General features: G+C 42.1%; 1 protein-coding gene and 1 long non-coding RNA gene across 19 annotated transcripts in view; one reads left to right on the top strand and one right to left on the bottom strand.

The window, feature by feature from the left end:
* cadm2b (cell adhesion molecule 2b) overlaps positions 1-10,478 on the top strand; it is a 1,102,220-nt gene that overhangs the window by 632,960 nt on the left and 458,782 nt on the right. The gene's annotated exons all lie outside the window — the stretch shown is intronic.
* Positions 1-10,478, bottom strand: part of LOC138738606 (uncharacterized) — a 36,845-nt gene that overhangs the window by 13,232 nt on the left and 13,135 nt on the right. The gene's annotated exons all lie outside the window — the stretch shown is intronic.

The following is a 10,478-nucleotide window of genomic DNA, read 5'->3' as shown; positions in this document are numbered from 1 at the left end:
TTTGTAGTTATATACCATTAGAGAAGATTACACATAGTCTGCAAAATAAATATAATCTGTTCTGCAACATATTTACAAAATGTCCCTTATTTACAAAATGTGGGTATGTATATTTAAGGATCTCTGAAGGCCCCACTTCTTGGTAACCTCCCATCAGAATTTATGTTATAAATGTTTTATCCTCTTGGTATTCTCCATTTTTTCCTCTTTTTTTGCAATTTCTTTTTTTCTTTATTTATTTTCTTCTTTTTACAAAGGTTTTGGTAGGGGAGAGGAGGGAGGTGGGAGATGGGTGGAGGGGTTGGGTTTATTTTCTCTTTTCTTTTTTTATATATACTCCATGAACTTTTTTATATAATTTTCAAATTATATTCAATGTAATTTATATTGAGGTTTAAAATTAATAAATAAAATATACAAAAAAGGAATGATCTGTAGTAATGTTACCTATCAAATCTTTGTAATTTGGTGCTGGGCTTCAAAAACTCTCAACTGTTTAGCTAAATACTAGAGAGTATAAGCTTAGGTTTGGTAAGGAAGAAAAAACTTATTCAAAAAAAACCCACGTCATCTATATTAGGGGCATAAATATTAACAAAAGCTATCATTTTATTATACAATTTCCTTGAAACAATTATATATTTGTATCTGATATGACATTTTGATGAACGTATTTTGATTAATAAGAATCAAGAACCCCCCCCCCCCCCCCCTCCAGCTTTAGCCTGGAAAGAGGAATGAAAATTGTGTCCCTGGCACGAATTAGCACAACTACAAATATATGCATTTTTTTGTAAAAATACAATAGTAGCTTTAACTTGTTTAATATGTGAGAAAATCTTTCTCTTAATCAGATGATTCAAACCTTTTATGTTCCAACTAAGGAAATTAATAGAATTCTCCATACTTTTCCATTATTAATGTAAGTAGATTAGTACAAATAATATAAGCCTTGAGGCAAAAATATGAAACTGGTGTTACATGGTCAGAATTTGCACAGATTTCTAAAGCCATTTAGAGAAAACAATTCCACACCCTCTCTCCTCCCTTCCTTCCCCAAGATCAAGCAGCTGCTAAGGATTCAACAGTAGGCTCAACAAAACAATCCATTTTACACCCAAATACATTTTTCTCCTAGACCTGTTATCACTAACTCCCTTACTGTTAATATAAATATAATCAGGTCTCCCAAATGATCATTAATTCTATTATGATTATAACCAAAGGAAGAATTTCTTTTAAAATTTCTCATGCAATTTTTCTCATAAATATTTAAGTTTAACGCTCGATGAATTTAATACAAAAAAAAATACAAAAGTAAAGTTTGAGAGCCATTATCACTGGAAGAGAAATTAAAATATATTTATTAGTATTGTTCCTGTAAGAATTTAATGGCTCAATGAATATAATGCAAAGAAAAAAATACTTACATGAATACAACCCTTGTAAGTTTATTACCACACAAAATAAAAAAAAATTGACAAGGCAGTCCTCGACAACAAATAATACATATCAAATGAAAGAAACCTTAAAAGTAATAATAGTCAATCATATTCAGTCATCAGGAAGAAATTCACAATGAACTTGATGTAGCAGTGAGATCTTCTAGGTAGGTCTGAGCCTCTTCAATGAAGTGCACCACTTCTTCTGACCATTGGAAAGTGTGATGCATAGACATGCAGGATATAACAAGGAAGACTTGGAACTATGTTTGTACAACTTCAATATTGCTTCTCTGTATTTTGTGCGCTGCTTCAGAACTTCAGGACAATAATCCCTCTTTGACAAGCTTCACAAATTAAATAATCCTTTATTTGATAATGATGTAACCAAGGAATAACCAAGCACAGTCTCTGTTCAGAAGTGTGCTTGGGAATTAACGAGCAGTGAGATCTATCAAGCTTCCTAAAACATCACAAAGCAACTCCGAGAAATACTTTGTAAGTTGCCCACTTTCTGTAGATTCAGCAAAGCCCAGAATGCATAGATGTGGTTGTCTGCTCCTGCTTTCTAGGTCAACGACTTTCACCACTTGATTCAAATTAATTTGGAGCATACATTTTCCACTTTGCTGATATGGTCAATTCTTGCTCAACAGATGACAAATGTTCCTTGGCTAATCTCCGGACATGGTCAAGATTAGTATTAATCTGACCAAAAATAACTTTTAAATTGTCATCTAACAACTGTCTGTGCTGATTCAGTAGATAGCCTCCATAGTCAGATTAGTTGGCATTTATTCTTTCTTCCCTTGTAGCTACTTCTTGTAGCCATTTAATGCAAGTATTAGCAGAAGAAAGAAAAGGTAAGTAATATGAAACACTTTGATTGAAAAATTAAGAACCATATAGATAAAAGAAATCTAAAGTAAGCAGGAGCATCAGACTGATATTGTTACACCATGCAGCAGCCAACCGGAAGTCTCCTCTGTGTATCCAATCCCTCCAGGAGGGTAATGGCTTCCCGGACTGTGGTCCTGGTTTCCAGTCCCATGAGGGGCAAGACCACCCCTCTAAGGTCAGGGTGTGCGGTGGTAACTAAATAGCCTGCTAAGACACCAGTCACCTTCATGCTCCCTGGGAAGTGGTGCTTTTAGGCACCCCCATAGATACCTACAATCATTGTCCACTCCCTAACATGCCAATGGTGTGCCATTGCAGTCAGCTGTGTAAGCATCATTCTAGGAAGCCAGTGAACCTGTGAAAGAGAAGGAAATTGGGCATGCAGAGGAGGACTTGTGACATGTGATGTGTGTTGTAGGACTCAGTTTCCTCATGGTCATCACCATCCATTCACACATACTCGTCTTGCAATCACGTGCCAATCCACTCCCCACACAGGACATTGGCTTGAAATTTTCCTGGGTCAAGCTGCGAGCCAGACCAGCGAGCTGCTTGCTGCTGTTGTGTTTCAATCTGCTTGGAACCTGCCTCCATGACTTTAATTTCTAGGTTAGTCGCTCACCCTTAGGCAGTTTGCACTACCTCCTATAGTCCACAGAGTGATGCTGCAGGGTGTCCTGATTACTTAAATCAGATATGTGCCCCATTGGCACTAATTAGGGATGTAAGTACCCTTAGGGCTCCCCCTCAACTCCCTCTGGCCTCCGGAAATCCCAGTTCCTCCAGAAGGGAGACCTATCTTTGCTCCATGGGGATCCAGCCTGTCAAACCAGTCGAACAACATAGAGTGGCTTGCCAGCCACACTGCCAAATGGCTGAACCCATGACAGTTGTCGGTCCACCCAGGGATTTTATATACCGACCCATGGTTATTTTCTTATCTATGTGTTTCTTTCTCTGAACCCCCCCCCCCACCCCCCCATTGCTAAGCAGGTACACAAATCACACACACACACACACACACACACACACACACACACACACACACACACACACACACACACACACACACACACACACACACACACACACACACACACACACACACACTTGTTAGTACGATCTCCCACATGATAAGTATTCCATCTGCATCCAGCCAAAACTCTTTGAACCCTGCTCACAGTGCCAATTGTCATTTTGGGAAGAATATCAGGTTTGGTGGGTTCACAGAGAGGTGAGTCTAGACATGTGTTACAATCACCTGTTGGTTGTTTTTCCAGACTCTTTTGTGTAGTCTTCCAAAGGCGCTATTTGCCTTGGCGAGTCTGTTGTCTATCTCATTGTCGATCCTTGCATCTGATGAAATGGTGCAGCCGAGATAGGTAAACTGGTTGACCGTTTTGAGTTTTGTGTGCCCGATGGAGATGTGGGGGGGCTGGTAGTCATGGTGGGGAGCTGGCTGATGGAGGACCTCAGTTTTCTTCAGGCTGACTTCCAGGCCAAACATTTTGGCAGTTTCCGCAAAGCAGGACGTCAAGCGCTGAAGAGCTGGCTCTGAATGGGCAACTAAAGCGGCATCATCTGCAAAGAGTAGTTCACGGACAAGTTTCTCTTGTGTCTTGGTGTGAGCTTGCAGGCGCCTCAGATTGAAGAGACACAAAAGAGTCTGGAAAAACAACCAACTGAAAAACCTCACAAAGATAAGCGTATACAGAGCCGTTGTCATACCCACACTCCTGTTCGGCTCCGAATCATGGGTCCTCTACCGGCACCACCTACGGCTCCTAGAACGCTTCCACCAGCGTTGTCTCCGCTCCATCCTCAACATCCATTGGAGCGCTTTCATCCCTAACGTCGAAGTACTCGAGATGGCAGAGGTCGACAGCATCGAGTCCACGCTGCTGAAGATCCAGCTGCGCTGGGTGGGTCACGTCTCCAGAATGGAGGACCATCGCCCTCCCAAGATCGTGTTATATGGCGAGCTCTCCACTGGCCACCGTGACAGAGGTGCACCAAAGAAAAGGTACAAGGACTGCCTAAAGAAATCTCTTGGTGCCTGCCACATTGACCACCGCCAGTGGGCTGATAACGCCTCAAACCGTGCATCTTGGCGCCTCACAGTTTGGCGGGCAGCAATCTCCTTTGAAGAAGACCGCAGAGCCCACCTCACTGACAAAAGGCAAAGGAGGAAAAACCCAACACCCAACCCCAACCAACCAATTTTCCCTTGCAACCGCTGCAATCGTGTCTGCCTGTCCCGCATCGGACTTGTCAGCCACAAACGAGCCTGCAGCTGACGTGGACTTTTTACCCCCTCCATAAATCTTCGTCCGCGAAGCCAAGCCAAAGACAATCACCTGTAACTTTTATTAACACACAGGAAATAAACAGAGGAGAACTTTAAACAGTTCTCAATCACTATTTCATGTAAGCGACAATACAGACATTCACCTTGGATTTTAGTTGGACTCTGACAATGGTAAACCTATACTCAACCCGCTCACTCACTACAAAGAGAGATTCTTAAGCACACACCCAGTTTCATGTACCAATGGGATTGCAGCTCTCTCTGAGTATCAACCAATTGCATACTAACAGCTCAGCTTCAGTATAGTGCACACCTTACCCATGACACTTCCAGCTCCACAGTAGTGACCCGCCATAGCGCGATGTCTGGGGCTTGGAGCACGAGGCAGAGAGGAAGAAATGTGCTGTGAATAGATGTTTTATATATTTCTGATCTGGGTGTCTAGCCAATAATGACCTTAGGTGATTTAAATGAGCCAATGGTAAGGAGTGCACTGATGGGTGGCAGAGTCCAACCTTGATTGACAGGTGATGTGACTTCCGAATAAGTTTCAGCAGGGAGGGCCACCCGCAATCCACAATATTCCAGACAGACAGCGAGGCCACGTTTTCCTCCACAATCCATATATAACAGGGGGTTAGAGCCATGTGGGAAGAGGGGATGTTCTGAGTTAGAACATAGAACACTACTGCACAATACAGGTCCTTCAGCTTTCAATATTGGGCCGACCTATATATTTCTACCTTTTTTTTAACTAAGCCCTTCCTATCTCATAACCCACTATTTTTTCTTTCAACTATGTGCCTGCCTGAGTCTCTTAAATGCCCCTTATGTCCCAACCACCCCCAGCATCCCGGCAAGGCATTCCAGGAACCCACAACTCCTTGATGTCTTCCCTAAACTTTCCTCCTGTCACTTTGTACAGATGTCCTCTGGCATTTACTACTCCTGCTCTGGAAAAAGGTGTTGGCTGTCAACCTTTTCTATGCCTCTCAGAATCTTGTTGATCTCTATTAAGTCTCCTTTCATCCTTCATTGCTCCATAGAAAAAAGTCCTAGCTCTGCTAACCTTGCCTCATAAAATACATTTTCCAATCCAGACAACATCCAGGGATGGCAGTGGATAAAGCTGACTGGCTTCAATTATCAAATCAAATGAATGACATCTGCAGGCTTTGGGATAAGTGCGTGTCTAGGTTGGAGGTCAGTGCAGGACACTGCCCCAGCTGTCAAAAGAACTGCCAAATTGTCATTAAGATCACCCTTACTCTCAGTTTTTCACCTCTATTTCCTTGCTGATTAACACAGTTGTTGGGTGTTTTAATTTGTCAATGCACAATCCACAAATCTATCACATTATGGATTGCAGCAGCAACAGGAAAGGTGGCCTGAATATCACCACATTACTTCGCTTTCAGCTGGTCCTTGATCTGGCCATGTGACCACCTGGATGGCTTTGAATGGCACACTTGCCTATTTACTGTTTCTCATCTCACTCCACTTCTGCAACTCACCCTCTTCACTCTAGATTTTATGACAGAGATATAGTGTGCTTCGAGGAGCTTGGGCTGCAACAATGCTGCCAAATCTTTCTGAGGATTACAATACGCACAAAGAACGAGTATTTAAAGTTTGATCCAACGCATATCATAAAGTACTGGACACTGCTTTATGGTATTTGACTGACTGTATGTACGGCTTGTGTGCTGGTGAACAACAATTGATAATGAGTTTATTGTCTGACACATAAGTACAAGGAATTTATGCACTGATTGCAGTTAAACAGATAATTTGTAAATAAATTCCATTAGTACAGTATACATTAAATTATCCCAATACCAAAAGTGATAATGAATATAAAACATAGATAATGAACATGCACAGTTACAGTTTGTGCAAGAGAATAAAACTGTGATCTTCCATTAGTTTAGACTTGTGCTGAAGTGTCATTCAGGGAGGTCAAAGAGCCTGAGAGATGTTGGAAAGAACTTGTTCTTGAACCTAGAAGTGCTGGTCTTCAGGCTTCTGTATCTTCTTCCAAAAGGTAGCAGTGAGAAGTGGTTGTGACCAGGGTGATGGGGGACCTTTATGATGTTGGCTGCTTTTTGTGGCAGCATCTCACATCATTGTCTTCGATGAATGGGAGATCAGAGCCCATGATGGATCTGGTAATGTTTGCTATTTTCTGCAGTCTCCTGCATTCCTGGACACCAAACCAAGCTGTGAAGCAAACAGTCAATATACTTTCCACAGTACACTTTTTGAAATGTGATGCAGTATTCAATGACGTGCCAAATCTCCTGAAACCTCTTAGAAAGAAGAGACGTTTGCTGTGCTCTCTTCACAGTTGACTCAATGTACTGACTCCAGTGGAGGTCCTCTAATATGTGGACTTGCAGGGACTTGAAGCTACTAATGCTCTCAAACTCCATTCCATCAATGCAGACAGATTCATGGCCCCATTGTTTCCTCTTCCTAAAATCTACAGTGAGCTCCTTGGTCTTATTGATGTTAGAGCAAGATTCTGACACCACCAAACAGATTCTCGATCTCCATCCAGTATTTATTATTTCCCATTATTTGGCCAACAGTAGTAGAATCATCAGCGAATTTATATCATGTGTTGTCATTGCACCTGTCTACGCAGTCATGGCTGGACAGGGAGCAGAGCAGGGACTAAGCACTCAGCCTTGAGGTGCCCCTGTGTTGATGGTCAACAAAGAGGAGGTGATGTTGCTAATCCACACTGATTGGGCCTGCTGATGAGCAAGTCAAGGATCCAGTTGCAGAGGGATGTACAGAGTCCTTAGTTTGGTCATAGGTTGTTTTGGTGTGATGCTATTGAATGCCAAGCTGTAGTCAATGAACAGCTTGATTTAGATGATCTAACACAGAGTGGAAGGGCTCATCAGATGTTGTCTGACATGACCTGTTGTGATGATAGGTGTATTGACATGACTCCAGGTCCTTCCATAACCAACCTCTCAAAACACTTCATCGTGGGAGATGTCAGTGCCACCAGTTGATAGTCATTGAAGCAGATCACTGTGCTCTTCTTGGATACTGGAATGGTAGATGAGACTGAGAAGGGATACAAAAACATCAAAACTATAGCCAGTTTTGTTGTGACTGAACAGCAAAAACCACAGATGCTGAAAATCTGAAGTAAATGAGGTGGCAGAATGGTGCAGCTGATGGAGATAGTGCCTTACTATCTCAATGGCCCAAGTTCAATCCCCAACTCCCTTGCTTTATGTGTTGAGTTTGCATGGACTCCATGTGATTACATGGGTTTGGTTCCACATCAAACAACTGCAAGGTGATGAGTTTATTGGCTGCAATAAGTTGTTCCTGATGGGTAGGTGAGAGGTAGAACCTGTAGAGAGTTGATGAGAAGGTGGGAGAATTTTAAATTTCAAGTTTAAGTTTAAGTTTATTGTCGCTTTATTCCTGGTATAGTGAGAAGGATTCTTTCACGAACAGCCCAGCAAGTCAAATCTAACATGCATACAAATTAGAAGAGCAAGAGCACAATGATAAAGTATAATCCTACAACTAAAAAGGTCAATCAGCTCCACACAAGGGCAGCATGAGGTCACTGTTATGGGGTTCATTCAAGAGCCTGATGGCTGTGGGGAAGAAACTGTTTTTAAGCTGATGTTGTATGATTTCACCTTCTTGAACCTTTTCTCCAATGCAAGGAGGGAGAAGAGTGTGTCTGAGGTGAAATGGGTCCTTCAGTATATGGGCTGTCTTTCTTCAACAGCTGGAGATGCATGTGAAATTTTAGGAGGGGAGGGAGATTCCTGGGATGTTTTGACCTGCATTCACCACATTCTGCAGCTTCTTCTAATCTTGAGCAGAACAGCTCCTGTCCCATGCTACAATGCATCCACATGCTTTTGATGATGCACCTGTAGAAGTTGTTGAGGAACTGGAGCAACATGCTGAACTTTCTTAGTCTTCTGGGGAAGTAGAGGTGTTGCTGTCCTGTCATTGTTGTTGGTTTAGGTCAGCTCACTGGGGATCTTTACTCTAGAGAACTTGAAGCTTTCTACTGCCTCCTCTTCAGCACCATTGATTTGAACAGGGATGTGGAAATCAGGGCTTCAGTTGGCCAGGCAGGTTGCTTGACCCAATGTCACCAAGGTCCCTACAGCTCATCTACACAAGCATGCTTTTGAGCTTAAAGAAAGAAGAAGACAAACAGCTGATTGCAAGGTTGCATATTTCTACATGGATGCTGCCTTACTATAAAACCGTTAGACAAGAGCAGCATTAGGCCAATCAGCCCATTGAGTCTGATCCACTTTTCAAACCATGGCTTTTTTCATTTCAACCCCATTGTCCTCCCTTCTTCTAAAAGCCTTTGATATCTTTACTAATCAAAAACATATCAACCTCTACTTTAAATATACTCATTGACTTGGCCTCCACAGCTGTCTGTGGAAACAAATTCAATACCCTCTGACTGAAGAAATTACTATCATCTCTGTTCCAAAGGAATGTCCTGCTATTTTGAGGCTGTGCCCATTGATTCTTGATTCTCCCTCTACTGGAAACATCTTCTCCACATCCATTCCATTTAGCTCTTTCAATATTAGGTATTTTTCAATGAGGTACCCCCTCAACTTTCTAAACTCCAATGAGTACAGGCCCAGAGCCATCAAATGCTTCTCTTATGTCAACCTTCCAACCCTCTCAACCCTTGCATCATTCTTGTAAGCCTTCTCTGGACCCTCTCCAATGCCAGCACATTCATCCTTAGATATAGGCCAAAAACTGTTCACAGTACTCCAAATATGGTCTCACTAATGCCTTGTAAAACCTCAGAATTACATCTTTGCCTTTATATTCTAATCCTCTTGAAATGAATGCTGACATTGCATTTGCCTTCCTTACTACCGCCTCAATCTACAAGTTAACCTATAGGTAATCTTGGATGAGGACTCCCAAGTTCCTTTGGACCTCCACTTTCTGAATTCTCTGCCCATTTAGAAAATAGTCTGCTTCTTTATTACTTCTACACACTTTCCAAGCTGCATTCCATCTATAATTTCTTTGTCCATTCTCCCAATTTGTCTGAGTCCCTCTGCACTCTCCCTGCCTCCTCACCACTACCCAACCCTCAGCCTATTTTCCTATCATCCATATACTTCGCCACAAAATCATTTACATACAGCATGAAAAGTAATGGACCCAACACTGACTGCTGTGGAACACTACCAATCACCAGTGCCCAGATGGAAAAGGCTCCCTTTAGGCCTGCTCTTTGCCTTCCACCAGTCAGATAGTCTTAAATTTTAAATTTAGACATACAGCATTGTAATATGACAGGCCATTTTGATCCACAAGTCAGTGCTTCCAAATTTACACCCAATTAACCAACACCCCCGGTAACATTTTGAAAGGTAGGAGGAAACCAGAGCCCCCAGGAAAACCTACACAGACACAGAAAGAAAGTACAAACTCCTTACAGTCAGTGCGGGATTTGAATCCTGGACCTGTTTGCTGGCACTATAAACGCATTGCACTAACCATATCCCCACATCCATGATAGCACCTTTCTTATAATACCATGGGCTTCTATCTTGTTCAACTGCCTCATGTAGGACACCTTGTCAAAATCCTTCTGAAAATCCAAGTAAACAACATCCACTGACTCCTTTTTTCTATTCTGCTTGTTACTTCCTCAAAGAACTCTGGCAGATTTGTAGGCAAATCTCCCCTAAAGATCTAACCATGCTGACTTCAATCTTGCCAATCACTAAAATTAATCCAACTGGCCGATACTTTCTGGTCTTTTGCTTCCCTCCTTTTTTAAAAAG

Source organism: Narcine bancroftii, chromosome 7 (assembly GCF_036971445.1).
Source record: "Narcine bancroftii isolate sNarBan1 chromosome 7, sNarBan1.hap1, whole genome shotgun sequence".
NCBI lineage: Eukaryota > Metazoa > Chordata > Chondrichthyes > Torpediniformes > Narcinidae > Narcine > Narcine bancroftii.
The sequence above is the reverse complement of the archived record's forward strand: the minus strand, read 5'-3'. Positions and strand labels throughout refer to the sequence as shown.